We start from the raw sequence: 27996 nt of genomic DNA on the forward strand, positions 1-27996 counted from the left end.
TTTCTCCTGCTCTCCAGTAGAGGGTACTTTCAGTTCTACTGGGATAGTCATGGGGCCTGATTGGGAACTTACCAGATGTTTGTCGTCAGATTCGGTTTCACTTTCTTCCGATGAGGAGGATGGTTCCCCCTCCCTTGGGATGGGATGGGACTGTGTAGATGGCTCCACCCCTTTCATTGCAGTTTCCTTTCTTCTCCCAGGTTGTTTGTCTGGTTTCCTCTCTCCCCCAGTAGTAGGTTTTGGTCCCATCTTGCTGCGGCAGTTTGCTGCGATGTGCCCCCTCCTTCCCACAATGGAAGCAAGTGATGACTCGGGGCTTGCTAGTAGACCAACTTTTCCCCCCTTTGGAACTCTTTAGGGAGCCTTGGGGGAGAAGTAGCTTTCTCTTTTCCACTGTCATCAAGGTACTTGTCTCGGGTCAAATCAATTTCTACATCTGCTGCCAATTCCTACCAGTCCTGCAATGTGCGGGGGGGGGGGGGGGAGCTCTGTTTACACAGTTCTGGTATGTATCTTTGTTCAGACCATCCATGAAGCCATCCAACAGGGCTTGTTCAGACCAACCCCTCATATAAACAGACAGTTCACGAAATTCTTGTGTATATTTAGCAACTGGTCTGTTTCCTTGGATAAGGGCTTTAAATGTTGTTCTGGCTTTTTGCTCTGTGAAAGGATCATCAAAGCGTTTCCTCAGGGCAGCCATAAACTGATTGAAATCTCTCAGTAGGGGGGAATTTGCATTATGCAGAGCAACCATCCAGGCAGCCACCTTATTCTTCTAATGCCAGGGTAACAATTCTTACCTTGGCTTCTTCTGTAGGCAATTCTTCGCCATACTGACGCATGTAGTTCCAAGCGTGAAACAGGAAAAATCCTAGATCCTTTGCCTCCCCACCAAATTTCGTTCCAAGTGGAGGAACTTTGGCCATCCGGCGTCTGCGTGGACTCCATCCCCCTCTTGGAATGGCTCTGGCGGCGGCTGCTACTGGGGTTGGGGCTCGTTCATCTTGCTCATCACCCCCATCTGCGGCTCCAGTCTCTTTCAGGCAGAACAGGCCCTCTGCAGTTCTCCTCTCTGTTTCTGGGGGAAGGTCTTCTCTCCCAGGATCACACTCACGCAAACGCCATCTCTCCCATGCCTCTTCGAAGAGTTTCATGGCCTGAGACATCATAAGGTTCTCCTCCTCGACCCCTTGCCACTCAGCAGCTGGTCGCCTCTGTCTCCTTGTGGTGACCCCAAACGGAGTTTCCTCGGGATCATACTTCTGCCCCACTCCAAATGTCCATCGGGGCGGACGGATTGTTCTTCCAGGTGTAGTCCAGCCATTCGCTCCATTTCCCGAGGGTAAGAAGATGCAGTTGTTCCCATGTCATCCTCCTGGTCACTGCCTGGCTGGGACATTCTTTTGAAGTTTGAATTTTTTATTGCATTCCCCTCGGAAGGTGTTAACTCCAGGTTGAATGCGAAACTGAGATCTTGCTTAATGTCAGTGCAGCCTCCATCAGTAACCAAGAAAGAAACCACTCAAGCCCATTTTCAGAATTAAGAGTACTTTTACTGGTTGTGAATAGATAGCAGCTAGCAAAGCAAGATCTGAGGCAAAAGCGCGCACAATCATAGATATCAATATGTGACCCAGCTCCCTCCCCCTAGTGATCCCAACCCCCAGTCCAATCCCCACACCCCACAGGTGTCATGTGGGCTGCACTTTCAAAACCCATCATCAGGATGTATGCTGGACGTTGGCCTTGGCGGCAATTCCATATCTGCAGCATGCGCAGTAGATGGTGAGAAAACGACTCCCTTCGTCATTCACTCCTGTGCTCAAACTTCCCCTCCCAAATACCATTTATTTCCCTCTTCAAAATTGATATCATAGAAGGAATAGAAGAAAAATATTGCTGATTAATTTTTATTTAGTAATTATTTAATAGAATAGCTATCTTTGAATTGTTTGTGATCCTTTCTAAACTATGAGCAATAGTGTTATCATTGTTTAAATTTTTTTTTAAAGTATTCCTTATATTTTTAGGCTCACAAAGAATGGAAAGTAATTTATTATTTTATACCTCACACTGATTTGCCTGATAAAGAAACCAAGCCAAGAATCAAAGTACCCTTGGATAAAGATGTTGTTGCAAAAATAAGTTGTTCAGTTCTAAATCCAGAAATGTATACGGTAATTGTCAGATAAAACATCATAAATGTTCAGCATATTCCATATCATGCTGATAAGCAAACTAAACTATGGACTAGTTGTAAGCATGATCGTGTCGATTAGCTAGTTAAAAATGTACTCAATATTCACATCAGATGATTCCTCATCAGATGGCAGAAACATCTTAAACAGTATTTTTACTGTTCAGTATTTATTAATTAATTATTTGGATGAAGAAATAGAGGATCCATATTCTTATCAATTCTGTAGCTGATAGAAAATTGGATAGATTAACTAATACCCTGAAAGTCAAAAGTAAAATGATCATCATAATTTGAAAAAAAGAATGGTTGAAACAATAGCCTTAAATATAACAAGCAAATGCAAATATATTTTATGCAGGAAACAGAAATCAATTACAATCATATCATGCTGTTGTTTTGTTAACAGTAATTGTAAAAAAAACCACTCTTTTCAGCACTATTATAACCTTCAATGGTCATTACATGAAGGTTATAAGTTGAAGACTACTTGTAATGCCTTTTGTAGCCACACCCATTTTTAAGTTAGTACCTTTTGTATATCAAATCAGTCTATAGTTAGGGTTCAAATAGTTCACTTCAATTTTAGGAATGGGGCTGAGTTAATTCCAAGCACTGAAATTAAAGAATAAATATATAAAGCTGAAACTTGTTAGGACTGAACTCTGAATAAAACACAGGAATGCAAAAAAAAAAAAAAAAGATTCTAATGAGGCACTCTCCACACTTCCATTTTTCTTGATCTTGATTGTCAGATCATTGGTTGTGTGATGGACTTTTTCATTGCAGGAATAGGATCCCATTTTGGAAGAGGTAAGCCAGTAACATTGATAGTCATGAGGTTGGTTAAATTAGAATCAGTTAGGTGACTTCTGCTCTCTGAACATATGATGTTCATTTAAAAAAAACAAAACCCTTTCCACTTTTTCAAAACTTACAGCAATTGTTCTGACAATATCTTTAGCTATTTTAATATTGTCAGGAATTGCATTGTTTTTTGAATCTTTTAAAACATTCTCCACAAAATCTCTATAATCATTGAAGTTAATGTTATAACTTCTTTTTCTTTGCACTTCTTTGTTAACAATATGGTCAAAATAGTGAATCTTTAGGATTTGGTGAAGGTATCTTTGTTGGAAGACATCAAATCTCTTGTTAATGCTTGCTGACGCCTTCCAAATCTTGCTGGATAAATGGAATATACTAACTCAGTGGTTCTCAACCTTCCTAATGCTGTGACCCTTTAATGCAGTTCATCATATTGTGGTGACCCCCAACCATAAAATTATTTTTGTTGCTATCATGTAACTGTAATTTTGCTACTGTTATGAACCGTAATGTAAACATCTGGTATGCAGGATGTATTTTTATTGTTATAAATTGAACATAATTAAAGCATAGTGATTAATCACAAAAACAATATATAATTATATATTGTGAAATATTTATTTCTAATTACAAATAAATGAAATTTTATCTTGAAGCATGGTGCAGCACTGGAGTCGGCAATCTTAAACACTCAAAGATCCATTTCCCACAGAAAAGAAAACACCAGGAGCCACAAAACTGGGTGAGTGTGGCCAACTCAACATCACTCCCACCAGTCACATGACATCCCCCCCCAGATATGCCTACCCAGGTTTCATGGCTCAGTGTTTTCTGTGGGAATAGGGTCTCTCTCTCTTCTCTCCCCCTCCCTCTCATTTCTGTTTTTCTATATTTTTCCTCTCCCTTTCTCTTCTTCCTTCCTTCCTTTCTTTCCTTCCCTTTCCTTCTTTCCTTCTTTCTTTTTCTTTCTTTCTCATTGACATGATAGCAAATCCAAAATAAAGTTATTAATTGTAGGAAATTGCTTCTCTGTAATCTTTTCATAGTGAACTCTAAGTTGATAGAAGCTGGCAAGATTGTACTAACAGCAATAGGAGCTTCCGGGCAGGAATAGTCGCTGAAAAACGCCCTCATGGAGGCCGGCCGGACTGGCCTACTGGGAAGCCCATCAGTCTTCTGGCACCTCTCCTTCCGCTGCACAGGGAACCCAAGGCGTTCCTTCCCTTTGGGCCGGCTTCTCGCCAGCCTCTCCACGGGAGGCTCCTCGGTGACCCCTGTGAAAAGGTCGTTCAATCCCCAAAGGGGTCTCAGCGAACAGGCTGAGAACCACTGTACTAGCCTATGAAAAATTACTGTATTTTTGGAGTATAACATTCATCAAGGTTTTGAAGAGGCAAATTTTTTAAAAAGTAGGTATGTAGTTAGAGGTATAGAGAGGGAGAAAAAGAGAGAGAAATACAGTAGGAAGGGAAAGAGAGTAGTTAGGTAGGTAGGTAGATAAAGGGAGAGAGAGAGAGAGAAATAGATAGAGATAGATAGAGAGAGTGGGTAGGTTAGGTAGAGGGATAGAGAGAGAAATAGAGAGAGAAATACAGTAGATAGGTGAGGGGAGAGACAGTAGTTAGGTGGGTAGGTAGAGAAAGGGAGAGAGAGAGAGAAATACAGTAGGTAGGTAGTGAGAGAGAGAGTGTGTGTGTAGGTAGGTAGGTAGAGGGATAGAGAGAGAGAAATAAAGATAGAGAGAAATACAGTAGATAGGTAGGTGTTTCTGCTGGCACAGCACTTGAGCAATGTAATTCTCATCAATCAGTTAAAGAGCTTTCCAAAAGGAAAAAAAAGGTTTTGCACTCTGCAAAAACCTCCCCAAAATGGCCCATTTTTAATGAAAACAGGCCCGTTTTTTTCAAAAAAAGAAGAAGCATGAATAGCTTTGGGGGGGGGTTGCAGAGTGCTCCTGGGGGGATGGGGGGCCAAAAATGAGCAGAAATGGTCTGTTTTTCGCAAAAACTGGCCCGTTTTATGTCAAACAATTGCATGCATAGTCTTATGGAGGCTTATAGAGTGCTGCTAGGGGCTGGGGGGGCAGAAAACGGCCTGTTTTTTGCTCATTTCTGCCCTCCCCAGCCCCCAGGAGCTCTCTGAAAACTTCCATAAGGGTATGCATGGCGATTTTGGTAAAGGGGCTGTCACTGCGTTTATTTGGTTTGCCAGCTGTGCCCACATTCTGAGTTATACGGCAGAATGAACTGTCTCTTTTCAGCAATGATTTACTACGCATGTCATTACATCACATACCTTCTTTCCTTTCCATCCTTTGTCTGTATGCAAGGCAGACAGGAACTCTGCCAAGATGTAATCAATTAGCTTAGTAAATTTGTATTTTTACTTTCTTTACATTAAAATGTTTTTCTTATATTATGCCTTGGGCTTATTTTACTTATTTCAAAAGTATACTACAAGGAAATTCCTCGGTCCATACCGCGTTGATTTACAGGGTGGAATTCACACCCTGACATATGGTAACAGAGGATGGTTAAACTATGGCTTTTCCTTGTTAGTTATTTTTGAAGATAAACACCTGGGCTAATTAAGACAGATGATTTATCTAGCGACCGAGGTACACTGATTTAAATTGCTTCTAAGATGCCTAAGAAAAAAAAAGCTTAGAATACATTCCGATGGCTCCAGCCTCTCCGATAGAGAAGAGAAAAACATCTTACAAAGATTTACAACTCTTGATGCAATCGGACTGGGTAAAGAATCTGCTGTAGGACACAGATCTCAAGAAGATGACTTATTCCAACTGAGGTCATTAACGTATCCTAATTATGCATCCTCCCAAACACTTCTTAGAGATTTTGAAATGCTCAGTGCCAGGCCAAAGCTTTCACAGCCAGAGAAATTTCACTCCCACACAGAGGGAGAAATGTATGATTCTCCCCGCACCTCTGAGCAAGCTATGGAAAGCTATCGTAATCAAATAGATGAACACCAGCTGTTCCAGGTCAAAAATGTTTTATGAACACCAGCTGTTCCAGGTCAAAAATGTTTATTCCATGCTCAACTCAGAGAAGAGGGATTCTCATGCTTTTCAAATGACTGAAAATGCCATCTTGCCTTCTTCCCCGAAGCCTAAGACACCACCCCCCCTGGAGGATATTGTGTCAGGCAAATCAGAACAGAGAGCTGTGCACATGTCACAATTGCCACGTGATCTCCTTTGTCCTCCAATTGCACATGCCACGCAGGCAGAAATATTACAGCCAAAAGATGTAACCACAGCACCATCTCCTGGCAGAAATAATTTACTACAGAGAGCTGATATTCACGAGCAATTCCAATCACTGCAACAGACTCTTTCACACATGTCATTAGATTACTCAAATATTCAGGCTACAATGCAACAAGTGACTCCAGAGGCCCAATTTTCAGTGCCCCCTGGTGGTGTTGGAGCCTTCTCAGATGGAGCACGACAGTACTTAATGCAGCCTCCAGCAAGCCATGCTTTTATTCCTGCTCAAGCACCAGCCCCAGCTGTTAGATTTCAGCAACCACAGGTTCAACAACAAGCATTTTTACCTGCACAGCAAGCTTTTCAAATGCACATTCCTCAACAGGCATTTTCTGTCCCTCCATTGACTGGTGAATCAAAACTAAAAATGTCAGGACAGAATTATAAAGCCTGGGTCAGTGAGGTTTCACTTTTGCTTTGTAGAGAAGGTACCCATTGTATGGTGTTTAATCCTCCTGCCCAGCCATGGACTCCTGCAATAAGAGACTTAGAGACTAAGGCTTGCACAACATTATTGATGGATACTGAATTGCAGGTTATTTTTCCGCCTGATGCAACAGCCCAAAAAATTTGGACCTGTTTGGAAAATTGCTACAGGCCCATCGAATCTTCATGTTTGCTCATGTCTGAGTTCCATGGTTTGAGATTGAAACCTGGCGAACAAATTGGTGGACATTTAACCAAACTGAAAAGAATGAGAAAGAATTGAGAGAAAGAGGCCATTTTATTGATGATGTTCAAATGATCAGCATTATCATTAACTCATTGAATTATAAATGGAAAGTTGCCATTGCAAAGATTAACCATGTGCCTATTGCTCAACACACAGTCAGTAATATTTGCAGGCTCTTAATTGAGGAGGAAGCTTTATTTTTAGCCATGCTGCATTTGCGAGGACCACCCACATCGAAAGCTCCAGTGAGACATCTTCCGAGAAAGAGCCTATGCTCCAAGTATGCCAAGATGCTACATCTGTAACCGTGTGGGACATGACACCTGGGATTGTCCCCAACGAGTTCCAGCTCCCGTCACATGCCAGCCCAGAGGAACAGACCTCCAGGCAGATGTAGAGGCAGAAGACAAGGTCGTCGTGGTCCAAGGCATGATCCACAAGCTCCACTCACACATTGGCCTTAACCAATGATCCCCATCTGATCCAGAGTATGACAGATGGCTTCTGTGGACTTTGGACAGTGGTGCAGCATTGCATGTTACCTACAGAAAGGAAATCTTTGCAGAGATGCACGAGCCTGAACCTGAATTACGTGAACTTTATTCTTTCTCCAAGCATTGAAGAGCTCAATGCACTCATCCCTGATGTTTATTACATGCCTACAGCAACCAGTAATTTGCTTAGTCAAAGTCACTTGTCTAGAATGTTAAAGTTTCAGGTTCACCACCTCAAAAAAGCAAGTTACATAGTTAAAAATGGAGATTATTGTTGCTGAAACCATACTAATTGGTGGTGTTTATTACATAAAACTAAAACCTAAAATGCAAGCACACACAAGTATACAAACTCCAAAAGAGGAGAACACAGGGACAGAGAGAGATGCTTCAGTGAGAGATCCCGTTGCTACTCCAAAGGCTCCTAAAGCCAACAAACAGAAAATAAGGAAGCAGGTTGCTCAGAGCAAGCCTGACGTTCCTCATGAAACTGTTAATGTTGAAAATTCACTAATTGGTAAACCTTTGCATTCCAGGTGTATCCACAAGTGGCATAGAAGATTGGGACATGCCAGTTTCCGTGTTCTTAGGAAAATACCGGAGTTTGCAAAAGGTTTGGATCTAAAGGGGTGTAAGGTGTTTTTGGATTGTGCAGTTTGCAGGAAAGCTAAATCCAAAGCAGCAGCCATTCCCAAACACGCTACACACCTGTCAACAGACATTTTTGATTTGGCACACACTGACATAGTGGGTCCTTTTCCGCCAAGAATTGGTGGTAAAAAGTATTTTCTACCAATTGCTGATAATTACTCTAGATATGGATTTGTATATCCTATCAAAGAGAAATCTGAGACCTTTCAGATCTTTAAAGACTTTGCAGCATTTGTTTCTACCCAACACCAAGTTTGCATCGCCAGAATCCAGAGTGACCGTGGTGCCGAATTCATGTCTCAGCATTTCCAGGACTGGATGCGTAAGAATGGAATTCTTCATCAGACATCTGCTCCATACACACCGGCTCATAACGGAGTCACAGAACGAAGACAAGGGGTTCTACAAACCATGATGCGTTGTCTCCTAAAAGACGCCAACCTAAGTAACATATACTGGGGTGAAGCTATCAAATATGCAAATTACATTGTCAACCGTACTTGGAGCAGTGTAATAAATCAGACTCCTTTCTTCATGATGAATGGCTACAAGCTCAATCTCAAGAACCTCCATATTTCTGGTTCATACGCTATAGTGAACATTCCCTTAACTCAAAGAAGAAAAGGAGGTCCAGCAGCAAAGAGACTGAGATTTATGGGTATTGATGATAATTCAAAATGGAGCAAATTTATTGACTCTAAACATGTAATTGTGATTTCTCAATCTGCTAATTTTGAGGAAGATATTGACTGGTCCAGGATTCATTCCAATGATCCTGAGTTTATTTTCCTAGAGATGATGTTGCAGATGCCATGCAGCCTGATGACCAAGATTCACAGGCAGATATTTCATATACTAGTTCTTCACAACTTGATATTCTGTCTTCACGAGCCGTGGATGCTGATACTAGCGATGAATTTGAGGACGAGGACGAAGCAGAAGAATGGACTGTTGTTCCGATACGTTCCAAGAGGGTCACAAAAGGAATCTCTCCACAGCGATATTCATGGCAACTGACAAAAACACCCTTGCTTTGATTTGCAATGTTACACTTCCCCCTGATATGTCCACACAAATCAAGCAGCTTCCTGATTCAGAGCAAGAGAAGTGGTATGAGGCAATGCAGGATGAAATGGACAGTTTAAAAAAACTTAATGTATTTACATCTGCAAAAACTCCAGCAAACAAAAAAGTCATTGGCACTCGATGGGTCTACAGAATCAAAAAGAAACCAAATAGTGAGTCATTGTACAAAGCCAGACTTGTAGCTCAGGGTTTCGCTCAACGTTATCCTGAGGACTACACAAACACCTACTCACCGACAGTCAGAACTGAAAGTATAAAAATTGCTTTAGCCACTGCAACTATTCTTGGTTTAGAAATTTTCCAGTTTGATGTGGACACGGTTTATCTACATGCTGACCTAGATGAAGAGATCTACGTGAGAGGCCCTCCAGGATTCCGACAGCAAGAAGGGGATACCTGGTGCCTAAACAAAAGTCTTTATGGTCTGAAACAGTCAGGTTTAATGTGGTACTTATGTCTTACTGACAAACTAAATTCAATGGGCTATATTAAGTCTGAAATTGATGAGTGTGTGTTCACAAAAAGATCTAACAATGCATGAGATAATTCTTGTTTATGTTTATGTTGATGATATTGTTTATATTGATCCAAATAAGAAAATGAGTGAAATTTTTGCTAAAAGTTTGCAGAGATACTTCACATTGAAATCTTTAGGTCATATTAGCACTTACTTAGGTGTTCAGATTGACAAAACACAGAAGGGGTTTAGTCTTTCACAAGAGGAGAAAATTGACCACATTTTGCATCATTGCAATATGAAGGATGCTAACACAATAAAGACACCCATGCAAACAGATTTTCACAACTTAACACATGAATCAAGTCCTGAGTTCGAAGATCAAACACTTTATCGTTCAGTCATTGTTGTACATTAGTAGTTGGACCAGACCCGACATTGCACTTAGTGTTCATCTTTTATCATGACACATAGGTAAGGCAACACAATTTCATTGGACATGCATTAAGAAGTTATTGAAATATCTGAAACACACGAAACACATGAAGTTATTGCTAGAACCAACACATACTGATTATGCAGAATTATGTTGTTATGCAGATTCTGATTGGGCAAGTGATAAGAAATTACGCAAAAGTACGTCAGGTTACATGATGTTCCTAAATGGATGTCCTGTTAACTGGCAAGTGAGAAAACAGAATTTTGTTTCTTGTTCATCTACTGAAGCTGAATATGCTTGTGTTCCAGATGCATGTAATTCTCTAACATGGTTTGATGCTTTGATCACAGATATCTGGACATGTCCGATTCAACCAATCACCATGATGGAAGATAATGAATCGGTGGTTTATATTTCTGAGTCACATTTCACAGGTTCTAATGAGGCAGCAGGTAGGTAGGTACCTTACCTGAAGGGTAGGGGAGCCCCTCAGGCTCCCTTATCTCGGAAGGATATTCAAGTCAGCATATTATTGACCTTCGATTTAAGCTGCTTAGTAACTGTTACAAATTATGCGGAAACAGAAGTTGCAAAATGCTTTAAGAGATGGACAAAGGAAACAGATGTAACTTGTGCAAGATATGAATCTGCCAGCTTGTGTATTAATAAACTGTTGCATTAGGAGGGTGCTGATGCCCACGGTTTCACTTCTGCTTATGTACTTTTCCAAAAGGGTACTTTCCACATTTTTATGTATACTGTGCAATATTATCAAATATGGTATGTAACCTCCCTTGATACTCCCCCAGTACCTCCTTTTTCTCAGAAGTACATGCCTGTATGAACCCCCTAAATTCAGGTGGGTATAAAACCCCTGTCCTGGGCCTAGCCAGGACAGTTCAGACTTTGCTGTGTTAACGCTCTGAACTCGGATGCATCAATAAACCTGTTTTCTCTCGAACCTTGTGGTCTCATGTCCCATTCCTGGCGAATTGAGGTCTTAGGCCCCAATCCGCTGCAACACTAGGTCCAGACACATTGACATCCATTATCAAAACACAAACCAATTAGTTAAACAAGGTTTTGTTAAATTGCAATATATATCTACACATGATCAAATTGCTGATATGCTCAACAAACCACTTCCAGCAGCTCAACACGAGTATCTGTGGAAGAAGAGGTGCCTTATTTGATTATATCCGTTCAACTGGCAAAAGAAGGGGTGTCACTGCATTTATTTGGTTTGCCAGCTGTGCCCAATTCTGAGTTATATGGCAGAATGAACTGTCTCTTATCAGCAATGATTTTCTGCACATGTCATTACATCACATACCTTCTTTCCTTTCCTTCCGTTGTCTGTATGCAAGGCAGACAGGAACTCTGCCAAGATGTAATCAATTAGCTTAGTAAGTCTGTATTTTTACTTTCTTTACATTAAAATGTTTTTCTTAGATTATGCCTCGGGTTTATTTTACTTATTTCAAAAGTATACTACAAGGAAATTCCTCGGTCCATACCGTGTTGATTTACAAGGCTGAATTCACACCCTGACAGGGGCAGGGCTTCGGGAGGCAAAAAATGATGTATTCGGTGAATAAGATTTTCACCCAGATTTTCAGCCTCTTTTTTAAGGAAAAAAGATTTATCTTATACTCTGAAAAATGCAGTAAATTGAAAGATGATTTAGCTCCTTGCAAACACAAAAAAACCTGATTTAAATACTGAATATTTCACTGTATCCCTTGGATACAGAAAGAGGCAATACCAAATCATTTCCATTTCCATACATGGATGTATCCAGTAGTGGGATTCACATTTTTTTACTACCGGTTCTGTGGGCATGGCTTGGTGGTGGAGCGTCATGTGATTGAGTGGGTGTGGCCAACTCAATGTCACTCAAGGCAAGGTGGGGTGGCACCTTGCTGTGAGTAACATTGAGTTGGCCATGTCCACCAAGACATGACCCCCACCAAGCCATGCCCAAGAACTGGAAGAATAGTTAGGCCAAGTCGTCTAGCATTCGACCTGACTGCTTCTCTCCTCCTTCTTGGCTCATACATACAGAGCAAACAGGCACACATCTCATGGCACCAGATGGACTCACCCACACGTGTACCATCTCCCTGCAGAAGGTCCTGGCGCTGTGAGATGTATGCATGCTCTGCATGTATGCCCAAGAATGAGGAGATTTAGCTAAACTTTTCTGCCTCCCTTTGCAGCTGAGCTGCTCAGAAGACAGCTCCTGTGACCTGTTCTTTTATGGTTCCCCCCGCCCAACTACACGTCAAAGTACCTTAAAGGGATAGACTGTGGCAGCTGCCTTCCAAGCAGTTCTACTATGAAGGGAGGAAGAAAAGTTTGGCTACGTCTTCTCATTCTCGGCCTCAAACATACACACAGCAAATATGCACACATCTCATGGCACTGGGATCTTCTGTGAGGTGCATGGGCAAATCCCTCTGACGCAGCAGGCCATTCTCCTGGCAGGGTCTGGCCATGAGCGGCACCAGCAGGGCGTGGGTGCGTTTCCGGGATGAAGAACAGAGTGACAGCGATGGGACTTGAGGCCTCTTTTTTGGCGTGTAGTTTTCAGCACAAGAAGCCTGCAGCCGCCTCTTTTTTGGCACAAGAAGCCTCCTGCCACTGCCTCTTTGCCAGCTGGAACTAAGCTGGCAGCAGCGGCTAAAGGCTTCTTGCACCAAAAACTACCAGTGGCTGGAGGCTTTTCATGCCAAAAACTACTGGGGGCTTTCTGCAAAAGGCAGCTGAGCCATGCCACGTCCCCCCAACCAAGGTAGTCCTTTGAAAGGTGAACTAGCTGAAGGGCAAGCAGGCAGCATGCCAATTTTAATTGGGTCTTCAGGGTAAAGAGGCATGAAGAACTTTCAACTGCAGGTTTCTAAAAACGTATTAAAATGAATGTCTAGAGGCAGCTCTTTAACTCTTAGCTATTTAATTCAGGAATGAAGAATAACAGAGTTGAATGGGACCTTGGAGGTCTTCTAGTCCAACTCCCTGCTAAGGCAGGAAAACTGAGGATGCCAAAATCTGAAATAACACTTAGAAGGGGCCTTGGGGGTTGGGGGACAGGACCCTATACCATTTCAGAGAAATGGCTGTCCAGCTTTTTCTTAAAAACTTCCAGTGATCGAGCACCCAGAACTTCTGGAGACAAGCAGTTCCACTGGTTAATTATTCTGACTGTCAAGAAGTTTCTCCTTAGTTTTAGGTTATTTCTCTCTTTGTTCATTTCCATCTATTGCTTCTTGTTTTCCTTTTGCTTCTTTGGAAAATATATTGCCCCCCTTCTTTGTGGCAGCCCCTCAAAAGCCTGTTTTGTGACCTGCCTATCACACTCTTGGGAAAAGTATGTGAGCCATTTCCTCCTTTCAATAGTCCATGAAAGTACATCATGGAGGCGGAACCGGAAGGCATTAGATGGTTCCGCCCCAAGCACCTGATGGAACCAGATAAGTTCCAGACGGAGCTTGGGCCACCTCCTGTAGACCTGACCCGCCCTCGGGTAGAGGACCTGGTAGCCGCATGGTATAGTGCGACTGCCGGGGCCCTAGACCGAGTGGCGCCTTTGCGGCCTCTCCTGCGGCAACGAACCACCCTGGCCCCTTGGTTTACCGAGGAGCTAAGGGTGATGAAACGCCACAAGAGACGCCTAGAGAGTCGTTGGAGATCCTCCTGCTCCGAATTTGACCGAACACAGGTACAAACCTACCTTAGGACATACCTTGTGGCATTAAGAGCGGCCAAACGTCGACATTGTGCCGCTCTTATTGCGTCCGCAGATAACCGCCCTGCCGCCCTGTTCCGGGTGACCCGCTCCCTTCTGTTTCAGAGGCCGCGGGAAGCCTCCCTACAGGGCAGGGCAGAGGAATTTGGGAAATATCTGCAGGATAAAGTCGCTCAAATCCGGAGGGAATGGGTCCCTTTCAGTGGTCCAGTGGAGACGCCAGAGGCGAGTCTTGAGAGACCATTCTGGGAGGAGTTTGACTCCGTTGCCATCGAGGATTTGGACAGGTTACGTGGACGTCTGCGACCTACCATATGTTTATTGGACCCGTGTCCCTCCTGGCTTGTACTGGCATCCTGGGAGGTTACACGCAACTGGCTCCTGGGCTTAGTGAATGCTTCGTTGGGCGAGGGGTCTCTGCCGGCCGCCTTGAAAGAGGCGGTTGTGAGACCCTTACTCAAGAAGCCTTCCCTGGACCCAATGGAGCTAGCTAATTATCGTCCGGTCTCCAACCTTCCCTTTTTAGCGAAGGTTGTAGAGAGTGTGGTGGCCCAACAGTTTCCACGTCACCTGGAGGAGAATGATTATCTAGACCCGCGCCAGTCCGGCTTCCGACCCGGGCACAGCACGGAGACGGCCTTGGTCGCGTTGGTTGATGATCTCTGGAGGGCCAGAGATAGGGGTTGTTCCTCTATCCTGGTCCTATTAGATCTCTCAGCGGCTTTCGATACCATCGACCATGGTATCCTGTTGCACCGGCTGGCAGGGTTGGGAGTTAGGGGCACCGTTTTACGGTGGTTCGGCTCCTACCTCTCCGGCCGGATGCAACGTGTGTTGGCAGGAGAGCAGAGATCGACCCTGACCCTGACACTTGTGGGGTGCCACAGGGGTCGGTTCTCTCGCCACTCCTGTTCAACACATATATGAAACCGCTGGGCGAGATCATCCGTGGCTTTGGGGTGGGATACCATCTGTATGCTGATGACACTCAGCTATACATTTCCACCCCGAACCACCCCAACGAGGCCGTCGAAATGATGTCCCGGTGCTTGGAGGCCGTACGGGTCTGGATGGGTGACAACTGACTCAAACTCAACCCCTCCAAGACGGAGTGGCTGTGGCTTCCGGCTCCCCGGTTCAATCAGTTGCTTCCATCTCTGGCCATCGAGGCGAGCAACTGGCCCCCATGGAGCGGGCGCACAATTTGGGCATCCTCCTGGATGCCCGGCTGTCCATGGATGACCATGTAACAGCCGTGGCAAGGGGGCGTTCCACCAGGTTCGCCTGGTGCACCAATTGCTCCCCTTATTGGACCGGGATGCCTTACGCACAGTCACCCATGCGCTGGTGACATCTTGCCTGGACTACTGCAATGTTCTCTACATGGGGCTTCCCTTGAGATGCACTCGGAGACTGCAGTTGGTCCAGAATGCGGCCGCGCAGGTGATTATGGGGAGGACTAGGTACTCCCATGTAACACCTCTCCTGCGCAAGCTGCACTGGCTTCCTGTGGTCTACCGGGTGCGTTTCAAGGTTTTGATTACGATCATCAAAGCGCTCCATGGCACAGGACCTAGTTACCTGCGGGATCGCATCCTGCCCCATACATCCCTACGACCAATCCGCTCACACAGAGAGGGACTTCTCCGGGTGCCGTCCGCTAAACAGTGTCGGGGAGCGACACCCAGGAGCAGGGCCTTCTCTGTGATGGGCCCAGCCCTGTGGAATGACCTCCCCCTTGACATCAGGATTACTTCCGATCTCCGCTCCTTCCGTGTAAAGCTCAAGACCCACCTTTTTCAATTATCTGGCCTGGCTCAACCGTAGTTTATCCTTTCCTCCTGACAGTCCTTTTAAATTTGTAATTTTATTATGGGGTATTTTTAATGATTAATTTTATTATTATTATTGTGATATATGTAATTGTTACCTCCTCCGTGTCCGTGTATGTATATGTATGTGTATGTGTGTATGTGTATGTGTATGCTTATATGTATTTATGTATGTTTTTATTGTACGCCGCCCCGAGTCCCTTGTGGAGAGGGAGCGGCTAACAAATTAAATTATTATTATTATTATTACTATTATTATTATTATTATTATTATTATTATTATTATTATTATTATTATTGCATCAACAGAATTGTATCACAGCGGCCAGTTGTTTCGCCGGATTTGGCATTGATTACTAGTCGGGCCCCACCCAGGGGCCTAGGACGTCGTAACGTATTTTCGTAATATACGTGCAGATCCAAGCAGTGCGGCCTTTTGCATTTGACTGATGGTGATTTTGTCAATTTTTAACTCTTTTAAATGTAATTCCAGTGCTTTGGGAATCGCACCCAGTGTGCCGATTACCACTGGAATTACCACTGCTGGTTTGTGCCATAATCGTTGAATTTCAATTTTTAAGTCCTGGTATTTTGCGATTTTTTCATATTCCTTCTCGGCGACCCTGCTATCACCTGGTATTGCGATGTCTATGATTGTAACCTTATTTTTCTCAACCAGTGTGATGTCTGGTGTATTATGCGCCAGTATTTTATCCGTTTGTATGCGAAAATCCCACAAGATCTTGACCATCTGACCCTCGATGACTTTTTCAGGCTTATGTTCCCACCAGTTTGTTGCTGTTTTAATGTTATAATTTTTGCACAAATTCCAGTGGATCATTTGTGCCACTGAATTGTGCCGCATTTTATAGTCAGTCTGCGCGATTTTTTTGCAGCAGCTGAGTATGTGGTCAACAGTTTCATCAGCCTCTTTGCAAAGTCTACATTTGGCATCATCAGAGGATTTTTCGATTTTGGTCTTAATGGCATTTGTGCGGATAGCTTGTTCTTGCTCAGCCAGGATTAGTGACTCTGTTTCTTTCTTTAACGTACCTGCTGTTAACCATAACCAAGTTGTTGTTGTTGTTGTTGTTGTTGTTATTATTATTATTATTATTATTATTATTATTATTATTATTATTATTATTATTATTATTATCTATAGTATGTAGATGCAGATAATAAAATTGAAAAAAGGTGAACAACATTTTTATAGAACTATAGATATGTTGAGGCCAAGCATGACAAGGAGGGGCTGGAGGGAAGGGGCTGGGGGAGATGCCGCTTGATGTGAGTGTATTGAGTTGGCCATGCCTACCCAGACACATGATCGCCCAGCCACGACCACCCAGTCACATGACCACCAGGCAGTGATGGGTTGCCAATTTTTTTACTAGTGGTTCAGGTGTGTGCCTGCTTCAGTGGTGGGTTGCAGGCAATACACCCCGGTATGGGCATACCAGAGCCTGCCCGGAGCACTGAGTACCATTCTAGTATGGTGCTCCGGAGGGCCCCACCCTCCCTCCTTACCTGTCTTTAAACTCTTTGGCACTTCCGCGCACACGCATGGCATGTACAGTGCCTGCGCAACACTCCCCCGAGCAGCTGGAATGTCATGGAGTCTCACAGAGTTTCGGAGTATAAGACGCTCTGAAGTATAAAACGCACCTAGATTTTGGGGATGAAAACAAGGGAAAAATATCTGCCTCTGTCTCTCAGCAATTTGTTTCCTTGCAACAAACAGTACAGACAATATGCAATGTTTTTAGTGTTATATTTAAGACTATACTTGTACAGATACTGTTAAAATTGATGTGCTTTCTGGAAGTATAGTTATTCTTTGCTTTTTAAAAGAATAGCACTTTTTAAAACACTAGCACTGAGCCTCTTCGGGTCAAGCATTTATTTTCAAAAGCTTCTTCATTTTGTTAAGTTGTCTAGAATAATAATAAAGTAGTCTTTAAAAAATAAGTCTAATAATTTGAACATTCTATAGGCATTTATAGTTGTTGACTTACCTCAAAAATCTGCCTCCCAGCAATTTGCCACATGGAGCAAACAGCAAGCCTCACTTTCAATTTCTCCCAATCATCAGCTGTTGCAGGCTGCAGAGTTTGCTATAGCTTATTGAAGCCTCTGCAAGCCCCCCCCCCTTTGCTGGGAGGCAGAAGCCAACGGGTGGGGGCTGGTGGATGGGTGGGGCTACATTTGGTGTATAAGTATAATCTTTATTGTCAATGTACTTAAATACAACGAAATTGGTTTTAACCTCACTGGTGCAAAATTATAAAAGAAGCGAAAAAAGAAAGAAAAAGAATATGACGCACCCAAATTTTCACCCTCTTTTAGGGGGGAAAAAGGTGCGTCTTATACTCGGAAAAATATGGTAATCAAATGGACTTCCAAGCATCCTGTTTACTTGGTGCAGCCCACCTTAGCATGGCAGATTTTTAAAGCTTGCTGATGTAAAGGCCATTTTGAGTGATGCCTTAGAACTGTTTGAGCAAACAAACCAGAAATCAGAGGTCATGTATTTGATGAGTATTATAACAAAATATTTTGCTAAATTGAAGGTAGCCTTTGATATGTTTTTACATATGAATCATTATGCTGGGACTGTGGATATTTTTGGCAAGACTCCCCAAAAGAAGCAGGGTGTAATCTAGAACTTTTGCCTGAAGGTAATACAGAAACAGGAAATAAATCAAGTGACCAGTTCAAGCTTGGCTTAAAAGAAGTAAAAACTGGGCTGAATCAGCGTTTATTAAATAGGGTAATTGCCATTATTCACTATTTATTTGAACAGTTTTCCTGGTATTTTCATGAAATTAATTGCAGGATTGCAGTGCAAGGATGGAACCTGTAAAAATTTTCATAAAGGTTTGGCACATGATGAATTAAAATCTATATTTCAGTATAAAATGCACTTGGCTTCAATAAATGGGCTGCTGCTAGAAGCAGAATAATTGTTCTCAAAATATTTGTTTCCCAAATTCAATAGCATCAATGAACTATTGACAGCTGATAAATATACATTGTGCAGGCCTCTCATTAATACTCTGTTTCCTAATTGCTTTCATCTGGGAATGATTTCTGAGAATTCGTTGGACTGTAAAGAAATCCTGAATTATGGAATTACTAATTATTACAATATGGTACCGAGAGAATGCATTAGGTTTGAGTTTAAAAATGAAACTGCCAGGAACTGAAGAAAATCCCCTGATCTGTAGCTAAGAGCAATGCAAGTCTTTGCTTTGATGTCTAGTTATCCTGCAGAGTTTGAGAGCCTTCTTTGTAAAGAAGAAGATGACTATAACAGAGAATTAGAAGATAGCAGGAAATGGAGACTCAAAGGATAGAAGGCAACTTTGGTATGTTGATGACTGACATATACACAGAAAATATTGTAAGCACCCACTTGTGTTTTATTCGAATGCTGCAGAATTCAATGGATCAGCTCTATGTTCATAGAATTACTGAGTAATGTAAATGGCTGTTTGACCATTTTATTAATGTGTTGGTGACAAGATGCATTCATCCTTTGATTCCAAACATAGTTAATACAGTGACTTTACTGAAATTTCAATTTGTTTTGGGCTGTGCCACACTCATGCATCTTTGTGCTCTTTGTCTGCTCAGGAGCTACATTCCCCTGTTTTACTATTGGGACTTTTTATTCCCACTGGAAGTTCAACAAAAATATATATTTTCTATTATACAAGAATATAAGCCAGAGAACCCAAAGCAAGCTGCATGGAAATTTAAATTCCACCACATGTATGTAGCCAATGTTTTGTGTGGATATGAACATGAAAATTTCAATGTTTCTGGGATTCTTTTTGAAATCTTTTTGAATGATTTCATCATTCAGGGGAAGACTCCCCAAAAGAAGCAGGGTGTAATCTAGAACTTTCGTCTGAAGAGAATACAGAAACAGGAAATAAATCAAGTGACCAGTTCAAGCTTGGCTTAAAAGAAATAAAAACTGGGCTGAATCAGCATTTATTAAATAGGGTAATTGCCATTATTCACTATTTATTTGAACTGAGTTTTCGTGGTATTTTCATGAAATTCATTGCAGGATTGCAGTGCAAGGATGGAACCTGTAAAGATTTTCATAAAGTTTTGGCACATGATGAATTAAAGAAGAAGCAGAGCAAACAGTGGCTCTTTGCTTGGTGATGTTAATAAATGCTGATCAACTGCTTAGTAGGAAGCATAAAGATGCATTAGCTGAGCAATTTCCTACCATTAAGGAATATCATGCACAATGGTGGGTTTCAATTTTTTTTACTACCTATTCTGTAGGTGTGGCCTGTTTTGTGAGAGTGGCTCAGCGGTCATATGACCAGGTGGGAGTGGCTTGGCAGTCATGTGACTGGGTGGGAGTGGCTTGGCAGTCATGTGACCAGGTGGGAGTGGCCAAGTCGATGTCACTGAATACTTTGCCCCAATGAATGATCTACAAAAAAAAAGATATAAAAAAGGGAAATTTATTATTTTGTGCACTTACTACTTAAATAAGAATAAAATAAGTACACAAAACAATAAAACAGCTACTTACAGAAGGAAGATGACTGTCCTTGCCTTCCTCACTACCTTTCTCCAATAACCTGCACAAAGAAGAGACACAGAAAGGAAGACTTTAATTGCATGCACCTACACCTTACATAAGAATAACACAATGAAAGAGATACACTCAAGTACTTACTTTGTTCTGAACATATGAGGTTCATTTTTTAGAACCCCCTTTCCACCTCTGCTGAATTAACAACAATTGTCCTAACAATATCTCTAGTCTTTTTTGATACTGTCAGGAATTTTGTAGGTCTTTGGATCTTTGAGCACATTTTCCAAGAAATCTCTGTACTCATTCAAATCAATTTCATAATTAAGAATTTCACTAAAGCCAATCAATCCTGCCTCTGCTTCTGCCCATGGAATGACTACATCTTCAATGTTCTAGTAATCTGGCTCCAAATATGTGAGAAATTGTAATTTGTTTGCATCTGGCAAATGGCTACCTGTTTTTAGATGTTTGCAATCCATCAGCCTTTTCTTCAAATTGCTGATGTTGCTTGCCAAAATATTTTTTTTGAAAAAAGTTTTTTTATTTTTCCTTTCAAATTCATTCTTAAACATACATTCTTATAATTGCTATTTAACATTTGTCAATTCATATCATTTTTCCGCCTGTATATTTACATTTTCATACTTTCTTATTTCCCCTCCCCCTGATTTAATAATATGTCATCTGAGTTATTTATTTTGTGCTTTGTTCCTTTCTCTTTTTATTTTACCTTTTTTCAAGCCAATCATAACCCCCCTATGTCCAATCATAACATTGATTCCTTTTTTTCCTTTATTCTCAATTTTAATCTATTCATTTCTGCACAATCTAATATCTTCTTTATTATCTCTCTTTCTGATGGGATTTTGTCTGCTTTCCAATTGTGTGCAAATACAATTCTAGCTACTGTTATTATTTATACAATCAGATATGAGTCTTCTTTAGTATATTTTTCTGGTAGAATATCCAATAAGAACAATGACGTGCGGTGAGGTTTATGGCTGGTGAGGCACTGACCCAGTGGTGGGTTTCAAAATTTTTTAGACTTGTGGACTTCAACTCCCAGAATTCCACAGCCAGGAATGCTCAGTTCTGATTTAAAGCGACAGCATTTGTTTTTCTCCTTTGCAAAAGAATTTTCCTTCTTTCTTTTTCTTTTTCTTCTCCCTCTCTCAAACGCACATACACATAGAGAAGTTGGATTGGACTACACACACTTTCTCCCAGCCCCAGAAGGATCCAGCCCACCTTCACTGATTACAGGTTTGAAAAGGCAACATGGCTCTGCCTGCAATCAAACTACACTTTGAAGTTTGAAGTTTGAATTCCTCCCCCTCCCTCCGACCCACATGTACCTTTTCCAGCTGTTTCAGAGAGGATTTCAACTCTGCTCTTGCCTCGGGTCCTCTGAAGAAGCCCCGCCCAAATGAGCGTCCTCTACTATGAGGCAGGAGAACTGTGTGCCTCACTTACATCAGGAATTTTTAGGCTTTTAATCCTTGCTTAACTCTGCTCGAGTGATCATAAAACGCCTAAAGTCAGACGAGATGAGACATGCAGTTCTCCTGCCTCATAGTAGAGGGCGCTTTTTTAGAGGCTTTTTTAAACAGTTAAGCAGAGTCATCCACGCTGAGGCAACAACTAGCTCAGCCTGACCTCAGCTCTCGCCTTTTTCCTTTTACATTTCTTTTTCTTTTCATGATGATAATGGTGAGGCTGTGCCTCCCCTGCCTCCCCTGACTGCACGTCACTGAATAAGAATATCTCTGGCTTAAATTCTATGGGCTGATGTATCATTTTCTCTAACCGGTATTGCATTTTAACCCAATAGCTTTTGCATCTCTACATGTTTACCACATATGATAATATGTTCCTGGTAATTGGTGACATTTCCAACATTTAGCTGATTTATTCTTTTTTTTATTTTCCAAGTTTGATTGATTTTAAAAGTTTTACAGGAAAAAAGCGGTTAAAAGGTTATAGAACATTTTGACAGCTACATCGTGCGGGGGGGAGAAGCCCCCCCAGGTCTTGCAACTTTTACAAAAAAAGAGTAGAAAATTATGAACATTTACATAGATATTAGCAGTTTTAAGTTTAACACAAAATCTTCAATATGTTTCAATCATTTTGCTTTTTATCACTTCCATAAAGGTACATTGTAACAACAATTGGAATAATGTTTCAATTCACTTTTGTGATCTGAGTCTTCTTGTTGTCGCACCCTCCCCCCCGTCCACTGGCAGAGCCTCTGCCCCTCCCTGCTTTGTTTCTTGTGTAGCCTCCCCCATGTCTCCTAAGAGAGCACTGTGTTTTTTAATGAAAGCCTCTGCTTCCTCAACTGTGTTGATTCTAATTCTACTGCCCTCCCAAAAAATCAGCATGCCTTCTGGTAACAACCACCTGAACCAAACCCCATTATTGTATAATTTTTTTGCTAAGAAGGAAAATTTCCTTCTCTTATCTCTTACTTTCTTTGGGATCTGCTTAAGAATGGTTATTTCTTTATCCTTATATTTTAATGGTCCTCCCCTTTGAGCTCCTAGAACCTCATCTCTTGTGGTTTTTCTAAGAAATTTAACATGAACTTCCCTTGGGACATTGTGTATTTATTTATTAATTTATTTATTAAATTTGTTAGCCGCTCCCTCTCCACAAAGGTGTGTGTTCTAGCATAGGCTGAATTAATCCTATAAATCAGGTCAATATCCCACCCAAGATGTTGTTTGTCTCTGTTAATATATTCTGCTAACATTGTGGTCATGATCTCCTTAAGATCTTCATTTTCAACTTCTGGCAAATTTTGAAACCTAAGGAAAAAAATTCAAATTCCATTTTTATCACATGATTCTCAAATTCTACATTCCCCCTCTGGACCGTCTTCAGGTCGTCTCTCATCCCGACCGCACCCTCCTCCAGTACACCTATCCTCTGCTCATTCCGTGTGGTTTGTAGTTGCGTCTCTCTGAGCTGATCATTGAAGTCCTGCAGTTGTTTTTTCATTTCGTCCTGTCCCTTTAAGATGGCTTGAAGCATCTGCTGAGTGGACAAATCCTTTGAACTCTCTTCAGGGGCTTTAGGTTGTAAAAAGGATCCCAGATGTGATTGTTGAGCAATAGTGGTGGAGGATTGACGTGGAGGATGTTGGGGCCAATGAGGCCTTTCCAGGCGGTAACTTCTTAGGACGCACCATGACGCTCAGAGATAGTTATTGTTCTGTACAGAGAGATGGTGTCCGCAGGAAAGCACAGTCAGTAGAGACCAGCCGGTAGGCAGATCCAAAGGAGAATAAGTCGTTTAATACAAAACTAGAACAGATAGGTGGGTCAAGATATTCCAAATCCAGGGGAAAAACTTATTTGAGGAGGTTCCTGGAGGTCTCTGGGGTGGAAATTAGTTCAAAGCCACAAAAATTTTTAAGGGATGAGTCTCATGCACAAAGACAAAGAAGAAAGAGGAAGTGGGCCATCTTGGCTCAACCAGTACAGGTGGTCAGGAAACAACAAAGTCAAAGTTCCAATGCATAGTTTAGAGAAGAATCAGGTCAACCATCCTTTCTCTCGCAGTTGTAATAAAAAGAGGGGGAAAAAGAGATTCCCCCCCCCCATTAATTAAGGGAAGTGAAAGTACTTCAAACTTACTCTCTCTCCCTTGCAAGGGAGAGATTGTCCAAGTGCTGCTTTTCCGAGGGGGGTGGAAATTTCCCCCCTCCAATTCTAGCTCCTCCAAAGGTTGAAACAAAGTCTCAAAAAACAACTGCAAATCAATCACTAGAGTAATAAACTGTAAAAGACCTGGGGAGACCCCCCACCTCACCACACTTCAGCTGCTGCATTCAAATTAGTCGTTTCCTTCCAGGCTGCGTCGGCAAAGCGCGTGGTGGCATTCTGCGCGCTCCCCACGCTCACCGGTTCCTGGGGCAAAGCTGGAGCCCCCCCCACGGCCACCGCTGCTCCAGGGGGTCCCAGCAAGCCACCCCTATGGAAGGGCACCCCTCCAAGGCACCCTGTGCTCCCATACAGTTCAGGGGAGGCCACCGAAGCAGCGAGAAGGTGGACGCACCCGTCCGTCGCCTTCAGCTGCTGGAAGTAGTCTCCCTAGCTGATTTATTCTTAAACATTTTTGCTAATCTTTCCTGTGTCATGTGCCATCTATAAAACATTTCATATAAATTCTCTTTGTATGCTGTCGCCATTGTCATTTATAATTCCTTTCCCATAGTTGTTGCCATTTTTCTAGTTCTATTGTATAGCCAAAGTTTTTTGCCCATCTTATCATTGTTTCTTTAACCTCTTCTTCTTCTACTAAGTTTATTCTAAGTAAGTAATTATACAATCTTTAATCATTGTTTCATCCGTTCCCATGAGTATCCTATCTAATTCTGAATCTTCCATATTAAAACCATACTCTTTAATGTCTTTCTCATATTTGTTTGTATTTGCATTTGTTTACACCATCCTATATCAATCCCTTGTTCTTCTAATCCTTTCTTTTGTTTTAGTTCTCCCTGTGCTGTTAGTATATCTTTGTACCTAATAACCTTTTTTGTACTACTAACATTCGGATGTGTCAATGCGTCTATCATTGAAAGCCACATTGGTACCTCCATATAGTGTTTTCTTTTACTTTTCCCATACTGCGTATAAACCATTTTTTACATAGTGTCTCTGAAAATAACCATGTATTCTATTTTTTCCGTACCACAAAAATGTGTATCAACCCAATTGCATATCATGTCCCTCTAAGGCTAATAGCTTTGCTGTCAGGCCTGTGGTTATGTTTCTTTTAGGATCTTTCGCCTGCCACACTTTCTTATAATTTCCTATGCTGTTTCATTAGTGTAGTAGTTGGGAGGGGGGAATAGAAAGAAGTAGGATTGTGGAATGTATTGTTATCATTCTTTTATAGAAGCCAAGGTCATCTTTTGTCTTCGCACCTCGACACCTGACCAGAAGCAGAGGGGTGTAGTTGCCAGCGTGGAAGATGATGATTGGAACATATGATGGATTTGTGGGTGTATCCAAAATCTCACCTTTAAAATAATTCACTAGCACCCTCCCCCTCGCAAAGGGGGAGGGGCTGGTGATGGGGGGGGTGCTGAATTCCCAATGCTGACCAGGACATCGTAAAATATCAGCGAAGAAATAATGAGAAAGCTTTTGGTGATAAGAAGCTGAGAACCGACGCTTCTTGATAACTTCAAAGGCAATGGAATGCTGCTTCCAGTTTTATTGCATCTGGCAAGAGGATGGGGGGGGGGCTGGAAAAGACTTTTCTACACCTGGTTAGAAGATGAAAGGAATGGAGATTCAAGCCATCCCCATACAATCATCTCTGATGGGGCTTCCCGGACCTTTCGAACAACTAACCGTGAGTGCATGCTCCCCCTCCTTCCCCCCAGCTTGGAAGCAAGGCTTGGAAAAAAACCTAGAATGGAGGTTTTGATTCCTTCCAGACAGCAATAAATGAAATGGCTTATTACCCTGCAACTGAGTGGGAGACAGATTCCCTTTCAAAATGGGAATTTTAGAAGCTGAGTGCCGAAACTTCAAAGTGCAAAGGAAGTTTCTGTTTGAAGATTTATTGCATCTGGAGGAATGCAGGAGGGAAAAAGATTCTGCACACTGGAAACGACAAGAGGAATGAAAGTCTCAGACCAACTTCTTCAGCAAAATGTGAGTGCATGCTCCCCCTCCTTCCCCCCAGCTTGGAAGCAAGGCTTGGGGGGGGGAAAACCCTAGAACGGAGGTTTGGACTCCTTCCAGATGGCAATAAATGATATGGCTTATTACCCTGCAACTAACTGGGAGACAGATTTCAACCGAGGCAGGAAGAAGGGATTTGGCCAGCATCTTTCACTTGCCAGCCACCACAAATGGGGCTGCAACCAGTAAATGAAGCAAAACCAGATTGGGTTTTCTTCCCAGATTTTGGATGGATGAGATGCCACTGGCCACCTCCTTTGCCATCAGCATGGGAAAATGCTCCAAGCCAGCAGAGGGTACCTACTTGGCCCATAACTCCTCCAAGCCAGCAGGAGGGTCCTTGGCACATAAACCCCCCTAGCCAGCCATCATTGGTTGAGCTGCAACCTGTGAAGCAGGCAACCCCGGGATGGGTCTTAACCCCAGCTCATGGATGGGAGGAATGCCAGTGGGCACCTGCCCTCCCTCAGCAGATGGCACCATGGCAGAAAACTGGGCAGTGGCCAACCGAGGGATTGACCTCCCCACCGGTTCCAGTCTCCCCTGCAAGGCCCCAAAAGGTTCTTACCCCACCTTCCTACAGAGAAGAAATCTCCAAAGTGGAAGAAGGGATTACCAAAGAGAGGCCTGCAGGATGTATGGCAGGAAAAGGTGCATCTGCAATGCCCCAAAAGGTTCTTACCCCACCTTCCTACAGAGACACAATCTCCACCAGGGAAGAAGGGTTTACCAAGGGGGAAGGTGCAAGGTGGAGAGCAATCCAATGTGATGAGGAGGTTCCTAAGTTTAGTGATGTAACTAGGTTCCATTCCTCGTGGGGGCCAATAAAATGCCACCATTGCTGTCAACTTGGCCACAGAGCGTCAGAGTGCTTGGCTCCAGCCCCCATGCCACAAATGTGCGCACCAACCACCACGGCGGTAAAGAGAGGGCCCCAGATGCCACCACAGAAGAGTCATCTGGGCCAACAACCTCTGGAAGAGGATCCCCAACTTAAGGTGACGAAGTGTCCTACCAAGGGGGAGGCCTCGGAAGAGGAAAAGGGCAAACAATCTCCGGAGGAGGATCCCCAACTTAAGGTGACAAAGAGTCCAACTAAGGGGGAGGCCTCGGAGGGGGAAAAGCCCAAACAATCTCTGGAAGAGGATCCCCAACTTGAAGAGTCCTACCAAGGGGGCGGCCTCGGAGGAGGAAAAGGGCCAGCCATGGATGATTGAATCAAAGAGCCCAGAACCTGCAACACCTGCAGCAGAGAGCCCTAACTGGCCATGGGAAGAGGTCACAATGGACTTCATCGTGGAACTCCCAGACAGCAGTGGGAATAGAGTAAGTGGACAGTTATTGATTTGGTTTCTAAGCAGGCACACTTCATTGCTTGCTCAGGATTGCCATCCACAAACGAATTAGCGAAAATGTTTGTGAAACACATTTATCGCCTGCATGGAGTACTCAAGAGGATCATTTCAGGCCACAGAGTCCAGTATACAGCCAAGTTCTGGAGAGAGGTCCTGAGATCCATTGGGTCCACACAAGAACTGAGCTCAGAGGTTCATCCCAGCATGAACTGCACAGCAGAGGGAGCCAATGCGGTGGTGGAACAATACCTCCGGTGTTTTGTGGACTATCAACAAGACAACTGGCCGGACTTGCTACCCTTCGCCGAAGTGGCATACAACGATGCGGTCCACAGCAGCACAGAATTAGCGGGTTTCCAGATTACCAGTGGCATGGAAGTTGTTGCCATGCCTGAGTTGCCTAGAGAACCTCCTTCCTTCATATCTTTGAATGAATGGATGGACATGCTAAAGAAAGGATGGGAGAATACGAAGAAGGCTCTAGCAGTTGCGGCAGAAGCCTACCAGAAACAAGCTGATCAACATCGCTCGCTCCAAAACCCCTACCATGTGGGGGACAATGTTTTTGCATCTACCAAATACATAAGATTAGAAATGCCTAGCAAGGAATTGGGTCCAAAATTTCTAGATCCATTCCCAATAGTGAAGATAGTTAACCCAGTTACAGTT

The 27996-nt window shown here is 42.8% G+C and overlaps 1 pseudogene across 1 annotated transcript; it reads left to right on the forward strand.

The window, feature by feature from the left end:
* The first annotated feature begins 18519 nt into the window (after positions 1 to 18519).
* LOC309401583 (TPR and ankyrin repeat-containing protein 1-like) lies at positions 18520 to 19604 on the forward strand (annotated as a pseudogene). The gene has a single exon. The product of its transcript is annotated as a TPR and ankyrin repeat-containing protein 1-like (transcript).
* The last annotated feature ends 8392 nt before the right edge of the window (positions 19605 to 27996 follow it).

This window comes from Natrix helvetica, assembly GCF_964273705.1.
Source record: "Natrix helvetica genome assembly, chromosome: Z".
Classification (NCBI taxonomy): Eukaryota; Metazoa; Chordata; class Lepidosauria; order Squamata; family Natricidae; genus Natrix; species Natrix helvetica.